This window comes from Pseudophryne corroboree, chromosome 1 (genome assembly GCF_028390025.1).
Source record: "Pseudophryne corroboree isolate aPseCor3 chromosome 1, aPseCor3.hap2, whole genome shotgun sequence".
In the NCBI taxonomy this organism is placed as follows: domain Eukaryota; kingdom Metazoa; phylum Chordata; class Amphibia; order Anura; family Myobatrachidae; genus Pseudophryne; species Pseudophryne corroboree.
The window spans coordinates 651,079,054-651,099,786 of record NC_086444.1 but is presented as its reverse complement, the minus strand read 5'-3'; the positions used below and the strand labels follow the sequence as shown (position 1 = coordinate 651,099,786).

Below are 20,733 nucleotides of genomic sequence, written 5' to 3'. Positions count from 1 at the left end.
CTACACATCCATGCTGAAGCAATTGCAGGTCTTAGTATAGTACCTGATTGTGTATATACAGACTTCAGGATAGCCTCCTGCTTTCTATCAGCAGGCTCCTTCAAGGCGGCCGTATCCTGAGACGGCAGTGCCACCTTTTTTGACAAGCGTGTGAGCGCCTTATCCACCCTAGGAGATATCTCCCAACGTGACCTATCCTCTGGCGGGAAAGGGTACGCCATCAGTAATTTTTTAGAAATTACCAGTTTCTTATCGGGGGAACCCCACGCTTCTTCACACACTTCATTCAACTCATCTGATGGGGGAAAAAACACTGGCTGCTTTTTCTCCCCAAACATAAATACCCTTTTTAGTGGTACCTGGGTTAATGTCAGAAATGTGTAACACATTTTTCATTGCCGTAATCATGCAACGGATGCCCCTTGTGGATTATGTATATGTCTCATCCTCGTCGACACTGGAGTCAGACTCCGTGTCGACATCTGTGTCTGCCATCTGAGGTAGCGGGCGTTTGTGAGCCCCTGATGGTCTTTGAGACGCCTGGGCAGGCACGGGCTGAGAAGCCGGCTGTCCCACGGCTGTTACGTCATCCAGCCTTTTATGTAAGGAGTTGACACTGTCTGTTAATACCTTCCACATATCCATCCACTCTGGTGTCGACCCCGCAGGGGGTGACATCACATTTATCGGCACCTGCTCCGCCTCCACATAAGCCTCCTCATCAAACATATCGACACAGCCGTACAGACACACCGCACACACACAGGGAATGCTCTGACTGAGGACAGGACCCCACAAAGTCCTTTGGGGGGACAGAGAGAGAGTATGCCAGCACACACCACAGCGCTATATAATTAGGGATTTACACTATTACAGAAAGTGATTTTTCCCTATAGCTGCTTAACATGTATAATTTGCGCCTAAATTTAGTGCCCCCCCCCCTCTCTTTTTAACCCTTTGAGCCTGGAAACTGCAGGGGAGAGCCTGGGGAGCCGTCTTCCAGCGGAACTGTGAAGAGAAAATGGCGCCAGTGTGCTGAGGGAGATAGCCCAGCCCCTTTCACGGCTGACTTCTCCCGCTCTTTTATTAATATTATGGCAGGGGATTTTTACACATATATAGTTTATTAGACTATATTATGTGTTTTTTGCCATTTTTAAGGTAATCTAATTGCAGCCAAGGGCGCGCGCGCGCGCGCCCCCCCCCCCCCCCCCCCCCCCCCAGCGCCCTGCACCCATCAGTGACCGGAGTATGTGGTGTGCATGGGGAGCAATGGCGCACAGCTGCAGTGCTGTGCGCTACCTTAATGAAGACCGGAGTCTTCAGCCGCCGATTTTCTCCTCGGAATCTTTCGTCTTCTGGCTCTGCAAGGGGGACGGCGGCGCGGCTCCGGACGACCGAGGCTGGGCCTGTGTTCGATCCCTCTGGAGCTAATGGTGTCCAGTAGCCTAGAAGCCCAAGCTAGCTGCAAGCAGGTAGGTTCGCTTCTCTCCCCTAAGTCCCTCGTAGCAGTGAGTCTGTTGCCAGCAGATCTCACTGAAAATAAAAAACCTAACAAATACTTTCTTTACTAAGAGCTCAGTAGAGCCCCTAGTGTGCAACCAGCTCGAGCTGGGCACAGATTCTAACTGGGGTCTGGAGGAGGGGCATAGAGGGAGGAGCCAGTGCACACCAGATAGTACCTAATCTTTCTTTTAGAGTGCCCAGTCTCCTGCGGAGCCCGTCTATTCCCCATGATCCTTAGGGAGTACCCAGCATCCACTAGGACGTCAGAGAAAACTAATTTACGGACCTTCTGACGTTTGAACTTATCGGGTTTCTTAGACGTACCTGGAGGTTCAGATTCATCATCAATCTGAATAATCAGTTTGATAGCCTCCAAGAGGTCAGGAACATCCACCTGTGAAATAGATTCCTTATCAGAAGCAGCTGCATCAATGTCTGGTGGATCATTATATACGCCATCTTCATTGGCTGAAGTGTCTGTAACATGCGTGGATTGTGAGGAAGTAATGGCCCGCTTAGATGACCCTTTGGTCCTAGGAGGGCGTGGGTTAGGTTTTTGTTTTACCAAAGACTGATTTAATTGCTGTAACTAAGTTGATAGAGTATCTGCTCATGGCGGATTAATTGCAGGGACGATATGTAGCTGCAATGGCACAGGAGGTCCCACAGGGGGCGCAAGTCTCGTTACTAGCGTAGTCAGCAGATTAGAAAAAGCAGCCCAAGGTGGGTCCTGGTGTGTCACCGGTGCTGCAGGCTGACTGAGGGGTAACCCCCGATACCTGGACCCTCAGCTGGAATATTTTCCTCAGGTGCATCCGCGGCGTCAGCACTGCATGACGCAGGATCAGCCACGGATATCCCACCCTGTGTAGAAGACATTATGTGGGTATGTAGCCTTAGGGCGTAACAGTACAATATAACCAGACATCGTACATGACAAAAAAAAACCCTGTGGCGTGTGACTGCAAATGCAGAGCACAGACAGAGGATTTAAGTGGTATATGGTGACTGAAATACACAGAGAATAATACCAAGGTAGTATATCCTGTGAAACACATGTATGTATGTATGTATGTATGTATGTATGTATGTATGTATGTATGTATGTATGTATGTATGTATGTATGTATGTAATACACAGAATAGGAACCACACAGCAGCTATTTGTACACACAACACACGGTCACATGTACAATGCAGAAATTATTACAAACAATAAAACTGCACTGGACTAGCAATACTAAGTAAAGCTAAGTATGTATACAGATATAACAATGCACAGTAAATACTGGATGTATTTCACAGGGTACTTGTACTAAACATCCCTGTAGTTATGCACTTTAAGTATTCTACATGTCGTTTAGACAGTGTTAGTTAAGTGTCTTGTATATGCACAGCGCTAATGAGACAGGCGGCTTTACAGAGGAGACAGTGCCCAGCAGTCCCAGAATCAGCGCAGCTCTGAGTAATGGCACCCAAACACAGAGACAGAGAGAGAGAGAGAGAGAGAGAGAGAGAGAGAGAGAGAGAGAGAGAGAGAGATGCAGTAAATGGTGCCTGGGGGAGGGGCTACAGGTCAGAGCCTTATCACCTCTGCTGGACTTCACCACCGGGTACTGGGGGACCTATACTAAACAGATTTTAGTAAATCAGACCTGTGCTCCTTGCCCTGGTGGATATAGTGGGGTCCCTGCATGGCCACAGTGCCCATGCCAGCGGAGCGGTCAGTCTCCGGAGACCGCGCCGGATCGCAATTTCGGCGGGTCCCGCCTGGGGGACCTTCTTACTAACTCCCAATGATGCGGCCACATGATCCAGGAGAGCAGCAGCGGCGGGTGTGTGCCTGATGAGACCGGAGCACCTCCGTTGTAAGTACCCAGCGCCGCTGTGGGAGGTGAGGGAGCCGCAGCACGATATGTCAGTATGACATATAGCACCAAGTGCCTATGCTGCGGCCCTTGAAGTCTTCTTTGTCAGAAAAGCTCTTTTCAGGGCTGCCTAGCGCATCCCTCCCTGTTATCTGCCTGCACTGCAGGCACCAACTTACAAACTGAGCTCCAGTGCCAGGAGGCAGGGATATAGAGGAGGCAGTGCAAGGCATCCTGGGAACAGTCAAAGCTTTAGCCTGCTGGCGTCTCGGATCAAGATCCAACTGTACACCCCTCCGATGTTATTCCCTGTGGAATACCAGTGTACCCCGCTGCAGAAAATAAGAATTTACTCACCGGTAATTCTATTTCTCGTAGTCCGTAGTGGATGCTGGGAACTCCGTAAGGACCATGGGAATAGCGGGCTCCGAAGGAGGCTGGGCACTCTAGAAAGATTTATGACTACCTGGTGTGCACTGGCTCCTCCCACTATGACCCTCCTCCAAGCCTCAGTTAGGACACTGTGCCCGGACGAGCTGACATAATAAGGAAGGATTTTGAATCCCGGGTAAGACTCATACCAGCCACACCAATCACACCGTACAACTCGTGATACTATATCCAGTTTGACAGTATGAAAACAACTGAGCCTCTCAACAGATGGCTCAACAATAACCCTTTAGTTAGCAATAACTATTTACAAGTATTGCAGACAATCCGCACTTGGGATGGGCGCCCAGCATCCACTACGGAATACGAGAAATAGAATTACCAGTGAGTAAATTCTTAATTTCTCTGACGTCCTAGTGGATGCTGGGAACTCCGTAAGGACCATGGGGATTATACCAAAGCTCCCAAACGGGCGGGAGAGTGCGGATGACTCTGCAGCACCGAATGAGAGAACTCCAGGTCCTCCTCAGCCAGGGTATCAAATTTGTAGAATTTTGCAAACGTGTTTGCCCCTGACCAAGTAGCTGCTCGGCAAAGTTGTAAAGCCGAGACCCCTCGGGCAGCCGCCCAAGATGAGACCACCTTCCTTGTGGAATGGGCATTTACAGATTTTGGCTGTGGCAGGCCTGCCACAGAATGTGCAAGCTGAATTGTACTACAAATCCAGCGAGCAATAGTCTGCTTAGAAGCAGGAGCACCCAGCTTGTTGGGTGCATACAGGATAAACAGCGAGTCAGATTTTCTGACTCCAGCCGTCCTGGAAACATATATTTTCAGGGCCCTGACAACGTCTAGCAACTTGGAGTCCTCCAAGTCCCTAGTAGCCGCAGGCACCACAATAGGCTGGTTCAGGTGAAACGCTGACACCACCTTAGGGAGAAACTGGGGACGAGTCCTCAATTCTGCCCTATCCATATGGAAAATCAGATAAGGGCTTTTACATGATAAAGCCGCCAATTCTGACACTCGCCTGGCTGAAGCCAAGGCCAATAACATGACCACTTTCCACGTGAGATATTTCAGATCCACGGTTTTTAGTGGCTCAAACCAATGTGATTTTAAGAAACTCAACACCACGTTGAGATCCCAAGGTGCCACAGGAGGCACAAACGGGGGCTGAATATGCAGCACTCCTTTCACAAATGTCTGAACTTCAGGTACTGAAGTTAGTTCTTTTTGAAAGAAAATCGACAGAGCCGAGATCTGTACTTTAATGGAGCCTAGTTTTAGGCCCATATTCACTCCTGCTTGCAGGAAATGCAGAAATCGACCTAGTTGAAATTCCTCTGTTGGGGCCTTTTCGGCCTCGCACCATGCAACATATTTCCGCCATATGCGGTGATAATGATTTGCCGTAACATCTTTCCTGGCTTTAATAAGCGTAGGAATGACTTCCTCCGGAATGCCCTTTTCCTTCAGGATCCGGCGTTCAACCGCCATGCCGTCAAACGCAGCCGCGGTAAGTCTTGGAACAGACAGGGCCCCTGCTGTAGCAGGTCTTGTCTGAGCGGCAGAGGCCACGGGTCCTCTAAGATCATCTCTTGAAGTTCCGGGTACCACGCTCGTCTTGGCCAATCCGGAACCACGAGAATTGTGTTTACTCCTCGCTTTCTTATTATTCTCAATACCTTTGGTATGAGAGGCAGAGGAGGGAACACATAAACCGACTGGTACACCCACGGTGTCACTAGAGCGTCCACAGCTATCGCCTGAGGGTCCCTTGACCTGGCGCAATATCTTTTTAACTTTTTGTTGAGGCGGGACGCCATCATGTCCACCTGTGGTTTTTCCCAACGGTTTACCAGCATCTGGAAGACTTCTGGATGAAGTCCCCACTCTCCCGGGTGGAGGTCGTGTCTGCTGAGGAAGTCTGCTTCCCAGTTGTCCACTCCCGGAATGAACACTGCTGACAGTGCTGGTACATGATTCTCCGCCCATCGGAGAATTCTTGTGGCTTCTGCTATTGCCATCCTGCTTCTTGTGCCGCCCTGTCGATTTACATGGGCGACTGCCGTGATGTTGTCTGACTGGATCAGCACCGGCTGGTGTAGTAGCAGGGATTTTGCTTGACTTAGGGCATTGTAAATGGCCCTTAGTTCCAGAATATTTATGTGAAGGGAAGTCTCCTGACTCGACCATAGTCCTTGGAAGTTTCTTCCCCGTGTGACTGCCCCCCAGCCTCGAAGGCTGGCATCCGTGGTCACCAGGACCCAGTCCTGTATGCCGAACCTGCGGCCCTCTAGAAGATGGGCACTCTGCAGCCACCACAGTAGAGACACCCTGGTTCTTGGAGACAGGGTTATTAAGCGATGCATCTGAAGATGCGATCCGGACCATTTGTCCAACAAGTCCCACTGAAAGATTCTGGCATGGAACCTGCCGAAGGGAATTGCTTCGTAAGAAGCTACCATCTTTCCCAGGACCCGCGTGCAGTGATGCACCGATACCAGTTTTGGTTTCAGGAGGTCTCTGACTAGAGATGACAACTCCCTGGCTTTCTCCTCCGGGAGAAACACTTTTTTCTGGACTGTATCCAGAATCATTCCCAGGAACAGTAGACGTGTCGTCGGAACCAGCTGTGACTTTGGGATATTCAGAATCCAGCCGTGCTGGTGCAGCACTTCCTGAGATAGTGCTACTCCCACCAACAACTGTTCCTTGGACCTCGCCTTTATTAGGAGATCGTCCAAGTACGGGATAATTAAAACTCCCTTTTTTCGAAGGAGTATCATTTCCGCCATAACCTTGGTAAATACCCTCGGTGCCGTGGTCAGTCCAAACGGCAGCGTCTGGAATTGGTAATGGCAATCCTGTACCACAAATCTGAGGTACTCCTGGTGAGGATGGTAAATGGGGACATGCAAGTAAGCATCCTTGATACCATGTAATCCCCCTCGTCCAGGCTTGCAATAACCGCCCTGAGCGATTCCATCTTGAACTTGAATTTTTTTATGTATGTGTTCAAGGATTTCAAATTTAAAATGGGTCTCACCGAACCGTCCGGTTTCGGCACCACAAATAGTGTGGAATAGTAACCCCGGCCTTGTTGAAGTAGGGGTACCTTGATTATCACCTGCTGGGAATACAGCTTGTGAATTGCCGCTAGCACCGCCTCCCTGTCTGAGGGAGCAATCGGCAAGGCAGATTTTATGAACCGGTGGGGTGGAGACGCCTCGAATTCCAGTTTGTACCCCTGAGATACTATTTGAAGGATCCAGGGATCTACCTGTGAGCGAGCCCACTGATCGCTGAAATTCTCGAGGCGGCCCCCCACCGTACCTGGCTCCGCCTGTGGAGCCCCACCGTCATGCGGCGGACTTGGAAGAAGCAGCGGGGGAGGACTTTTGCTCCTGGGAACCTGCTGTTTGTTGCAGCCTTTTTCCCCTACCTCTGCCTCTGAACAGAAAAGACCCGCCTTTTCCACGCTTGTTTTTCTGGGTCCGAAAGGACTGAACCTGATAAAACGGCGCCTTCTTAGGCTGTGAGGGGACATGGGGTAAAAATGCTGACTTCCCAGACGTTGCTGTGGAAACTAGGTCCGAGAGACCATCCCCAAATAATTCCTCACCCTTATAAGGCAAAACTTCCATGTGCCTTTTAGAATCTGCATCTCCTGTCCACTGGCGAGTCCATAAGCCTCTCCTAGCAGAAATGGACAATGCACTTACTTTAGATGCCAGCCAGCAGATTTCCCTCTGTGCATCTCTCATATATAAGACTGAGTCTTTGATATGGTCTATGGTTAGCAGAATCGTGTCTCTGTCTAGTGTGTCAATATTTTCTGACAGTTTATCTGACCACGCAGCGGCAGCACTGCACATCCATGCTGACGCAATAGCTGGCCTAAGTATAATGCCCGAGTGTGTGTATACAGACTTCAGGATCGCCTCCTGCTTTCTATCAGCAGGTTCCTTGAGGGCGGCCGTATCCGGAGACGGTAGTGCCACCTTTTTAGACAAACGTGTGAGCGCTTTATCCACCCTAGGAGGTGTTTCCCAACGTGACCTATCCTCTGGCGGGAAAGGGAACGCCATTAGTACCTTCTTAGGAATTACCAATTTTTTATCAGGGAAAGCCCACGCTTCTTCACACACTTCATTTAATTCATCTGATGGGGGAAAAACTACGGGTAGTTTTTTCTCCCCAAACATAATACCCTTTTTAGTGGTACCTGCATTTATATCAGAAATGTGTAACACCTCTTTCATTGCCTCAATCATGCAGTGAATGGCCTTAGTGGGCATCAGGTTAGACTCATCGTCGTCGACACTGGTGTCAGTATCAGTGTCGACATCTGGGTCTGCGATCTGAGGTAGCGGGCGTTTCAGAGCCCCTGATGACCTTTGAGACGTCTGGACAGGCACGAGCTGAGAAGTCGGCTGTCCCACATTTGGCATGTCGTCAAATTTCTTATGCAAGGAGTCTATACGTGCACTCATTTCTTTCCATAAGCTCATCCACTCAGGTGTCTGCCCCGCAGGGGGTGACATCCCTTCTAAAAGCATCTGCTCCGTCTCCACATCATTATCCTCATCAAACATGTCGACACAGCCGTACCGACACACCGCACACACACAGGGAATGCTCTAACAGAGGACAGGACCCACAAAAGCCCTTTGGGGGGACAGAGTGAGAGTATGCCAGCACACACCAGAGCGCTATATAATGCAGGGACTAACTGAGTTATGTCCCCTATAGCTGCTTTTTCTATATAAATGTATACTGCGCCTAAATTTAGTGCCCCCCCTCTCTTTTTTACCCTTTTCTGTAGTGTAGACTGCAGGGGAGAGCCAGGGAGCTTCCTTCCAGCGGAGCTGTGAGGGAAAATGGCGCCAGTGTGCTGAAGGAGATAGCTCCGCCCCTTTTCCGCGGACTATTCTCCCGCTTTTTCCTATATTCTGGCAGGGGTATTTTCCACATATATAGCCTCTGGGGCTATATATTGTGGTATTTTTGCCAGCCAAGGTGTTATTATTGCTTCTCAGGGCGCCCCCCCCCCAGCGCCCTGCACCCTCAGTGACCGGAGTGTGAAGTGTGTGTGAGGAGCAATGGCGCACAGCTGCAAGACTGATGTCTTCTGCCGCCGATTTTCCGGACCTCTTCTTGCTTCTGGCTCTGTAAGGGGGACGGCGGCGCGGCTCCGGGACCGAACACCAAGGACTGGGCCTGCGGTCGATCCCTCTGGAGCTAATGGTGTCCAGTAGCCTAAGAAGCCCAAGCTGGCTGCAAGCAGGCAGGTTCGCTTCTTCTCCCCTTAGTCCCTCGCTGCAGTGAGCCTGTTGCCAGCAGGTCTCACTGAAAATAAAAAACCTAATTTCTATACTTTCTTTCTAAAGGCTCAGGAGAGCCCCTAGTGTGCATCCAACCTCGGCCGGGCACAAAATCTAACTGAGGCTTGGAGGAGGGTCATAGTGGGAGGAGCCAGTGCACACCAGGTAGTCATAAATCTTTCTAGAGTGCCCAGCCTCCTTCGGAGCCCGCTATTCCCCATGGTCCTTACGGAGTTCCCAGCATCCACTAGGACGTCAGAGAAAATAAGAATTTACTTACCGATAATTCTATTTCTCATAGTCCGTAGTGGATGCTGGGGACTCCGTAAGGACCATGGGGAATAGTGGCTCCGCAGGAGACTGGGCACATCTAAAGAAAGCTTTAGGACTAACTGGTGTGCACTGGCTCCTCCCCCTATGACCCTCCTCCAAGCCTCAGTTAGGATACTGTGCCCGGACGAGCGTACACAATAAGGAAGGATTTTGAATCCCGGGTAAGACTCATACCAGCCACACCAATCACACCGTATAACCTGTGATCTGAACCCAGTTAACAGTATGATAACAGAGGAGCCTCTGAAAGATGGCTCACAACAATAATAACCCGATTTTTGTAACAATAACTATGTACAAGTATTGCAGACAATCCGCACTTGGGATGGGCGCCCAGCATCCACTATGGACTATGAGAAATAGAATTATCGGTAAGTAAATTCTTATTTTCTCTAACGTCCTAAGTGGATGCTGGGGACTCCGTAAGGACCATGGGGATTATACCAAAGCTCCCAAACGGGCGGGAGAGTGCGGATGACTCTGCAGCACCAAATGAGAGAACTCCAGGTCCTCCTCAGCCAGGATATCAATTTTGTAGAATTTTACAAACGTATTTGCTCCTGACCAAGTAGCTGCTCGGCAAAGTTGTAAAGCCGAGACCCCTCGGGCAGCCGCCCAAGATGAGCCCACCTTCCTTGTGGAGTGGGCATTTACAGATTTTTGGCTGTGGCAGGCCTGCCACAGAATGTGCAAGCTGAATTGTACTACAAATCCAACGAGCAATAGTCTGCTTAGAAGCAGGAGCACCCAGCTTGTTGGGTGCACACAGGATAAACAGCGAGTCAGATTTCCCGACTCCAGCCGTCCTGGAAACATATATTTTCAGGGCACTGACAACGTCTAGCAACTTGGAGGCCTCCAAGTCCCTAGTAGCCGCAGGCACCACCAATAGGTTGGTTCAGGTGAGACGCTGAAACCACCTTGGGGAGAAACTGAGGACGAGTCCTCAATTCCGCCCTGTCCGAATGGAAAATCAGATAAGGGCTTTTTCAGGATAAAGCCGCCAATTCTGACACGCGCCTGGCCCAGGCCAGGGCCAACAGCATGACCACTTTCCATGTGAGATATTTTAACTCCACAGATTTAAGTGGTTCAAACCAATGTGACTTTTGGAACCCAAAACTACATTGAGATCCCAAAGTGCCACTGGAGGCACAAAAGGAGGCTGTATATGCAGTACCCCTTTTACAAACGTCTGAACTTCAGGGACTGAAGCTAGTTCTTTTTGGAAGAAAATTGACAGGGCCGAAATTTGAACCTTAATGGACCCCAATTTCAGGCCCATAGACACTCCTGTTTGCAGGAAATGTAGGAATCGACACAGTTGAATTTCCTCCGTCGGGCCTTACTGGCCTCGCACCACGCAACATATTTTCGGCATTGCGGTGATAATGTTTTTGCGGTTACATCCTTCCTGGCTTTGATCAGGATAGGGATGACTTCATCCGGAATGCCTTTTTTCCTTCAGGATCCGGCGTTCAACCGCCATGCCGTCAAACGCAGCCGCGGTAAGTCTTGGAACAGACAGGGTCCTTGCTGGAGCAGGTCCCTTCTTAGAGGTAGAGGCCACGGATCCTCCGTGAGCATCTCTTGAAGTTCCGGTTACCAAGTCCTTCTTGGCCAATCCGGAACCACGAATAGTGCTTACTCCTCTCCATCTTATCAATCTCAGTACCTTGGGTATGAGAGGCAGAGGAGGGAACACATACCCTGACTGGTACACCCACGGTGTTACCAGAGCGTCTACAGCTTATTGCCTGAGGGTCCCTGGACCTGGCACAATACCTGTCGAGTTTTTAATCATGTGGAAGACTTCTGGGTGAAGTATCCACTCTCCCGGGTGGAGATCGTGCTGAGGAAGTCTGCTTCCCAGTTGTCCACTCCCGGAATGAATACTGCTGACAGTGCTATCACATGATTTTCCGCCCAGCGAAGAATCCTTGCAGCTTCTGCCATTGCCCTCCTGCTTCTTGTGCCACCCTGTCTGTTTACGTGGGTGACTGCCGTGATGTTGTCCGACTGGATCAACACCGGCTGACCTTGAAGCAGAGGTCTTGCTAAGCTTAGAGCATTGTAAATGTCCCTTAGCTTCAGGATATTTATGTGAAGTGATGTCTCCAGGCTTGACCATAAGCCCTGGATATTCCTTCCCTGTGTGACTGCTCCCCAGCCTCGCAGGCTGGCCTCCGTGGTCACCAGGACCCAGTCCTGAATGCCTAATCTGCGGCCCTCTAGAAGATGAGCACTCTGCAACCACCACAGGAGGGACACCCTTGTCCTTGGTGACAGGGTTATCCGCTGATGCATCTGAAGATGCGATCCGGACCATTTGTCCAGCAGGTCCCACTGGAAAGTTCTTGCGTGGAATCTGCCGAATGGGATTGCTTCGTAGGAAGCCACCATTTTACCCAGAACCCTTGTGCATTGATGCACTGAGACTTGGCTCGGTTTTAGGAGGTTCCTGACTAGCTCGGATAACTCCCTGGCTTTCTCCTCCGGGAGAAACACCTTTTTCTGGACTGTGTCCAGGATCATCCCTAGGAACAGAAGACACATCGTCGGAACCAGGTGCGATTTTGGAATATTGAGAATCCAATCGTGCTGCCGCAACACTACCTGAGATAGTGCTACACCGACCTCCAACTGTTCCCTGGATCTTACCCTTATCAGGGAATTGTCCAAGGAAGGGATAACTAAAATTCACTTCCTTCGAAGGGATATCATTTCGGCCATTACCTTGGTAAAGACCCGGGGTGCCGTGGACCATCCCTACGGCAGCGTCTGAACTGATAGTGACAGTTCTGTACCATAACCTGAGGTACCCTTGGTGAGAAGGGTAAATTTTGACATGAAGGTAAGCATCCTTGATGTCCCGAGACATCATGTAGTCCCCTTCTTCCAGGTTCGCAATCACTGCTCTGAGTGACTCAATCTTGAATTTGAACCTCTGTATGTAAGTGTTCAAAGATTTTAGATTTTAGATTTAGAATCGGTTTCATCGGGCCGTCTGGCTTCGGTACCACAATAGTGTGGAATAATACCCCGTTCCCTGGTGCAGGAGGGGTACCTTGATTATCACCTGCTGGGTGAATGGCTTCCAAAACTGCCTCCCTGTCAGAGGGAGACGTCGGTAAAGCCGACTTTTGGAAACGGCGAGGGGGAGACGTCTCGAATTTCAATATGTACCCTTGAGATATTACCTGAAGTATCCAGGGGTCTACTTGCGAGTGAGCCCACTGCGCACTGAAATTCATTGAGAACGGGCCCCCACCGTGCCTGAGTTTGTAAGGCCCTAGCGTCATACTGAGGGCTTTTGCAGAGGCGGGAAAGGATTTCTGTTCCTGGGAACTGGGTAATCTCTTCAGCCTTTTTCCTCTCCCTCTGTCACGAGCAGAAAAGAGGAACCTTTTGTCCGCTTGCCAACAAAGGACTGCACCTGATAATACGGCGTCTTATTTTGAGAGGCGACCTGGGGTACAAACGTGGATTTCCCAGTTGTTGCCGTGGCCACCAGGTCTAAAAGACCGACCCCAAATGTCCCCTTTTAAAGGCAATACTTCCAAATGCCGTTTGGAATCCGCATCACCTGACCATTTTACTGGTAGAATTGGACAACGCACTTATACTTGATGCCAGTCGGCAAATATTCCGCTGTGCACCATGCATATATAGAAATGAATCTTTTAAATGCTCTATAGGCAATAATATACTATCCTTATCTAGGATATCAATATTTCCAGTCAGGGAATCCGACCATGCCAACCCAGCACTGCACCTCCAGGCTGAGGCGATTGCTGGTCGCAGTATAACACCAGTATGTGTGTGAATACATTTTTGGATACCCTCCTGCTTTCTATCAGCAGGATCCTTAAGGGCGGCCATCTCATGAGAGGGTAGAGCCCTTGTTCTTACAAGCGTGTGAGCGCCTTATCCCCCCTAGGGGGTGTTTCCCAACGCACCCTAACCTCTGGCGGGAAAGGGTATACATATCATCACACACCTCATTTTAATTTTTCAGATTCAGGAAAACTACAGGTAGTTTTTCCCTCACCATAATACCCCTTTTTGGTGGTACTCGTATTATCAGAAATGTATAAAACATTGTTCATTGTCTCAATCATGTAACGTGTAGCCCTACTGGAAATCACGGTTGTCTCTTCACCGTCGACACAGGAGTCAGTATCCGTGTCGGCGTCTGTATCTGCCATCTGAGGTAACGGGCGCTTTAGAGCCCCTGACGGCCTATGAGACGTCTGGACAGGCACAAGCTGAGTAGCCGGCTGTCTCATGTCAACCACTGTTTTTTTATACAGAGCTGACACTGTCACGTAATTTTCAACAGTACATCCACTCAGGTGTCGACCCCCTAGGTGGTGACATCACTGTTACAGACACTCTGCTCCGTCTCCACATCATTTTTCTCCTCATACATGTCGACACAAACGTACCGACACACAGCACACACACAGGGAATGCTCTGATAGAGGACAGGACCCCACTAGCCCTTTGGGGAGACAGAGGGAGAGTATGCCAGCACACACCAGAGCGCTATATATATATATATATATACAGGGATAACCTTATATAAGTGTTTTTCCCCTTATAGCTGCTGTATGTTTTAATACTGCACCTAATTAGTGCCCCCCTCTTTTTATTTAACCCTTTCTGTAGTGCAGTGAAGAGCCAGGGAGCTTCCCTCCAACTGAGCTGTGAGGGAAAATGGCGCCAGTGTGCGGAGGAGATAAGGCCGCCGAAAAGGGGGCGGAGCCTATCACCCGTTTTTCTGTATATTCTGGCAGGGGTTAAATGCATCCATATAGCCCAGGAGCTATATGTGATGCATTTTTTGCCATGTAAGGTATTTTTATCGTGTTTTATTGCGTCTCAGGGCGCCCCCCCCAGCGCCCTGCACCCTCAGTGACCGGAGTATGAAGTGTGCTGAGAGCAATGGCGCACAGCTGCAGTGCTGTGCGCTACCTTATTGAAGACAGGAACGTCTTCTGCCGCCGATTTTTCCGGACCTCTTCGCTCTTCTGGCTCTGTAAGGGGGCCGGCGGCGCGGCTCCGGGACCCATCCAGGCTGAAGCTGTGATCGTCCCTCTGGAGCTAATGTCCAGTAGCCAAGAAGCCCAATCCACTCTGCACGCAGGTGAGTTCGCTTCTTCTCCCCTTAGTCCCTCGATGCAGTGAGCCTGTTGCCAGCAGGTCTCACTGAAAAGAACAAACCTAAACTAAAACTTTCACTAAGAAGCTCAGGAGAGCCCCTAGTGTGCACCCTTCTCGTCGGGCACAGAAATCTAACTGGGGCTTGGAGGAGGGTCATAGGGGGAGGAGCCAGTGCACACCAGTTAGTACTAAAGCTTTCTTTAGATGTGCCCAGTCTCCTGCGGAGCCGCTATTCCCCATGGTCCTTACGGAGTCCCCAGCATCCACTTAGGACGTTAGAGAAAATAAGAATTTACTTACCGATAATTCTATTTCTCGGAGTCCGTAGTGGATGCTGGGGTTCCTGAAAGGACCATGGGGAATAGCGGCTCCGCAGGAGACAGGGCACAAAAAGTAAAGCTTTTCCAGATCAGGTGGTGTGCACTGGCTCCTCCCCCTATGACCCTCCTCCAGACTCCAGTTAGGTACTGTGCCCGGACGAGCGTACACAATAAGGGAGGATTTTGAATCCCGGGTAAGACTCATACCAGCCACACCAATCACACCGTACAACTTGTGATCTAAACCCAGTTAACAGTATGATAACAAAAGGAGCCTCTGAAAGACGGCTTCCTACAACAATAACCCGATTTTTGTAACAATAACTATGTACAAGTATTGCAGAATAATCCGCACTTGGGATGGGCGCCCAGCATCCACTACGGACTCCGAGAAATAGAATTATCGGTAAGTAAATTCTTATTTTCTCTATCGTCCTAGTGGATGCTGGGGTTCCTGAAAGGACCATGGGGATTATACCAAAGCTCCCAAACGGGCGGGAGAGTGCGGATGACTCTGCAGCACCGAATGAGAGAACTCCAGGTCCTCTTTTGCCAGGGTATCAAATTTGTAAAATTTTACAAACGTGTTCTCCCCCGACCACGTAGCTGCTCGGCAGAGTTGTAATGCCGAGACCCCTCGGGCAGCCGCCCAAGATGAGCCCACCTTCCTTGTGGAATGGGCATTTACATATTTTTTGCTGTGGCAAGCCTGCCACAGAATGTGCAAGCTGAATTGTACTACAAATCCAACGAGCAATAGTCTGCTTAGAAGCAGGAGCACCCAGCTTGTTGGGTGCATACAGGATAAACAGCAAGTCAGATTTCCTGACTCCAGCCGACCTGGAAACTATATTTTCAGGGCCCTGACAACATCCAGCAACTTGGAGTCCTCCAAGTCCCTAGTAGCCGCAGGCACCACAATAAGCTGGTTCAGGTGAAACGCTGACACCACCTTAGGGAGAAACTGGGGACGAGTCCACAGCTTTGCTCTATCCGAATGGACAATCAGATATGGCTTTGTGAGATAAAGCCGCCAATTCTGACACTCGCCTGGCCGAGGCCAGGACCAACAGCATGGTCACTTTCCATGTGAGATATATCAAATCCACAGATTTGAGTTGTTTAAAACAATGTGATTTTAGGAATCCCAAACTACGTTGAGATCGCCCAGTGCCACTGGAGACATCAAAAAGGGGTTGTATATGCAGTACTCCCTTAACAACTTCTGGACTTCAGGAACTGAAGCCAATTTCTTTCTGGAAGAAAATCGACCGGTCGAAATTTGAACCTTAATGGACCCCAATTTGAGACCCATATACACTCCTGCTTGCAGGAAATGTAGGAATTAACCTAGTTGAAATTCTTCCGTGGAGCCTTCCTGGCCTCACACCATGGAACATATTTTCACCTAAGCGGTGATAATGTTGTGCGGTCACCTCCTTCCTGGCTCTGACCAGGGTAGGGATGACCTCTTCCGGAATGCCTTTTTCCCTTAGGATCCGGCGTTCACCCGCCCTGGCGTCAACGCAGCTGCGGTAAGTCATGGAACAGACAGGATTCTTGCTGAATCAAGATCCTTTCTAGTATCTCTTGAAGTTCCGGGTACCAAGTTCTTCTTGGCCCAAACCGGAACCACGAGTATAGTTCTTACTCCTCTCCTTCCTATCATTCTCCATACACTGGGTATGAAAGGCAGAGGAGGGAACACATACACCGACTGGTACACCCACGGTGTTACCAGAGCGTCCCAGCTATTGCCTGAGGGTCTCTAGACCTGGCGCTTCATGTGGGACGTCATCATAACCACCTTTGGTCTTTCCCAACGGTTTACAAACATGTGGAAACTTCCAGATGAAGTTCCCACTTTTCCGGGTGGAATTCATTTATGCTGAGGAAATCTTCCTAGTTGTCCACTCCCGGAATGAACACTGCTGACAGTGTTATCACATGATCTTTCGCCCAGCGAAGAATCCTTGCTGTCATTGCCCTCCTGCTTCTTGTGCCGCCCCGTCTGTTTACGTGGGCGACTGCCATGATGATGTCCTACTGGATCAGCACCGGTTGACTTTGAAGCAGAGGTCTTCCTAGGCTCAGAGCATCGTAAATTGCCCTTAGCTCCAGTATATTCATGTGGAGAGAAATCTCCAGACTTGACCACACTTCCTTGGAAATTTCTTCCTTGTGTGACTGTTCCCCAGCCTCTCAGGCTGGCATCCGTGGTCACCAGAACACAGTCCTGAATGCTGAATGTGCTGCCCTCTAGAAGATGAGCACTCTGCAGCCCCCACAGAAGAGACACCCTTGTCCTTGGAGACAGGGTTATCCGCTGATGCATCTGAAGATGCGATCCGGACCATTCGTCCAGCAAATCCCCCTGAAAAGTTTTTGCGTGAGATCTGCCGAATGGAATCGCTTCGTAAGAAGCCACCATTTTTCCCAGGACTCCTGTGCATTGATGCACTGATACTTGGCCTGGATTTAGGAGGTTTCTGACTAGGTCGGATAACTCCCTGGCTTTCCCCTCCAGGAGAAATACCTCTTTCTGGACTATGCCCAGAATCATTCCTAGGAACAGCAGACGTATCATCGGAAAACAGCTGCGATTTTTGGAATATTTAGAATCCACTCGTGCGGTCGTAGAACTACTTTAGATAGTTCTTTTCCGACCTCCAACTGTTCTCTGGAAACTTGTCCCTTTCAGGATATCGTCCAAGTAAGGGATAATTTAGATGCCTTTCTTCTTTTAAGAATCATCTTTTCGGCCATTACCTTGGTAAAGGCCCGGGGTGCCGTGGATAATTCAACGGCAGCGTCTGAAACTGATATTGACAGTTCTGTATCACGAACCAGAGGTACCCTTGTTGAGAAGGGCAAATTTGGACATGGAGGTAATCCTTGATGTCCAGGGACACCATATAGTCCCCTTTTTTCCGGTTCTCTATCACTGCTCTGAGTGACTCCATCTTGATTTGAACCTTTTTATGTAAGTGTTCAAAGATTTCAGATTTAGACTATGTCTCACCAAGCCATCTGGCTTCAGTACCACAATATAGTGTGGAGGACTAATACCCTTTTCCTTGTTGTAGGAGGGGTACTTTGATTATCACCTGCTGGAAATACAGCTTGTGAATTTTTTCCCAATACTGCCTCCTTGTCGGAGGGAGCCGTTGGTAAAGCAGGCTTCAGGAACCTGCGAGGAAAAAATGTCTCGACTCTCCAATCTGTACCCCTGGGATAATACTTGTATGATCTAGGGGTCAACTTGCGAGTGATCCCACTGCGCGCTGAGACTCTTGAGACTACCCCCCCACTGGTGGAGGGCTTCTTTTCCTGGGAAGGGGCTGCCTGCTGCAGTCTACTTCCCTTTCCTCTATGTCTGGGCAGATATGACTGGCCTTTTGCCCGCTTGCCCACATGGGAACGGAAGGATTGAGGCTGAAAAGACAGTGTCTTTTTCTGCTGAGATGTAACTTGGGGTAAAAAGGTTGGATTTCCCAGCTGTGGCCGTGGCCCCCAGGTCCGACGGACCGACCCCAAATAACTCCTTCCCTTTATACGGCAATACTTCCATGTGCCGTATGGGATCTGTATCACCTGACCACTGTCGTGTCCATGACATCTTCTGGGAGATATGGACAACGCACTTATCTTGATGCCAGAGTGCAAATATCCCTCTGTGCATCTCGCATACATATATATAGAATGCATCCTATTAAATGCTCTATATCAATAAAATATTTTTAGTCAGGGAATTCGACCAAGCCAACCCAGCACTGCATCTCCAGGCTGATGGCGATCGCTGGTCGCAGTATAACCACCGTCTGTGTGTATATACTTTTTAGGATATTTTTCCAGCTGCCTATCAGCTGGCTCCTTGAGGGCGGCCGTATTTGGAGACGGTAACGCCACTTGATAAGCGTGTGAGCGCCTTATCCACCCTAATGGGTGTTTCCCAACGCGCCCTAACTTCTGGCGGGAAAAGGTATAACGCCAATATTTGCTATCGGGGTAAACCCACGCATCATCACACACTTCATTTTATTTTATCTGATTCAGGAAAAACTACAGGTAGTTTTTTCACTTCCACATAATACCCTTTTTTGTGGTACTTGTAGTATCAGAAATATGTAACAGCTCCTTCATTGCCCTTAACGTGTGGCCCTAATGAGGAATACGTTTGTTTATTCACCGTCGACACTGGATTCAGTGTCCGTGTCTGTGTCTGTGTCGACCGACTGAGGTAAATGGGCGTTTTTTATAAAAAAACCCTGACGGTGTTTCTGAGACGCCTGGACCGTTACTAATTGTTTGTCGGCCGTCTCATGTCGTCAACCGACCTTGCAGCGTGTTGACATTCTCACGTAATTCCCTAAATAAGCCATCCATTCCGGTGTCGACTCCCTAGAGAGTGACATCACCATTACAGGCAATTTCTCCGCCTCCTCCAGCATCGTCCTCATACATGTCGACACACACGTACCGACACACAGCACACACACCTGGAATGCTCTGACAGAGGACAGGACCCCACTAGCCCTTTGGAGAGACAGAGGGAGAGTTTGCCAGCACACACCAAAAAACGCTATAATTACATAGGGACAACCTTATATAAGTGTTTCTCCCTAATAGCATCTTTATATATATATTTATATCGCCAATTTGTGCCCCCCCTCTCTGTTTAAACCCTGTTTCTGTAGTGCAGTGCAGGGGAGAGCCTGGGAGCCTTCTCTCCAGCCTTTCTGTGAGAGAAAAAATGGCGCTGTGTGCTGAGGAGATAGGCCCCGCCCCTTTTACGGCGGGCTCGTCTCCCGCTCTTTAGTGAAGTTTGGCAGGGGTTAAATATCTCCATATAGCCTCTGGGGGCTATATGTGAGGTATTTTTAGCCAGTATATAGGTTTACATTTGCCTCCCAGGGCGCCCCCCCCCCAGCGCCCTGCACCCTCAGTGACAGCGTGTGAAGTGTGCTGAGAGGAAAATGGCGCACAGCTGCAGTGCTGTGCGCTACCTTTAGAAGACTGTCAGAGTCTTCAGCCGCCGATTCTGGACCTCTTCTAACTTCAGCATCTGCAAGGGGGCCGGCGGCGCGGCTCCGGTGACCATCCAGGCTGTACCTGTGATCGTCCCTCTGGAGCTAATGTCCAGTAGCCAAGAAGCCAATCCATCCTGCACGCAGGTGAGTTCACTTCTTCTCCCCTCAGTCCCTCGTTGCAGTGATCCTGTTGCCAGCAGGACTCACTGTAAAATAAAAAACCTAAGCTAAACTTTCTCTAAGCAGCTCTTTAGGAGAGCCACCTAGATTGCACCCTTCTCGGCCGGGCACAAAAATCTAACTGGAGTCTGGAGGAGGGTCATAGGGGGAGGAGCCAGTGCACACCACCTGATCTGGAAAAGCTTTACTTTTTGTGCCCTGTCTCCTGCGGAGCCGCTATTCCCCATGGTCCTTTCAGGAACCCCAGCATCCACTAGGACGATAGAGAAATAATGGATGCTTTTGCATGTAACACAGTTCAGCTAGGACACACCTCTCAACTCTAAGGTGACAATTCCATAGGCTGCGAACTTCTGGATTTTAGAAGTCATAGTATGAGTCACCACCTGCTTCATCGTTGGTGCATACACACTGAAAGATATGAACGGTATCTCGTTCATTAATGAACGAGATCATTCATATCTTTAAAGTGAAATCGCTAGGTGTGTAGGGCCTATACGTCAATCTGCGTTAAAACGCTGCACATTTTAAAAATGCTTCACCAGCAGTGCAACATTGGTATGGTTAATGCAAATCTGCTCCTTATTTTGCTTTGGTCCCCAACTCAGAG

At 49.5% G+C, this 20,733-nt stretch overlaps 1 protein-coding gene across 2 annotated transcripts in view; it reads right to left on the bottom strand.

Moving 5' to 3' along the window:
• MELK (maternal embryonic leucine zipper kinase) overlaps positions 1 to 20,733 on the bottom strand; it is a 300,470-nt gene that overhangs the window by 82,874 nt on the left and 196,863 nt on the right. The gene's annotated exons all lie outside the window — the stretch shown is intronic.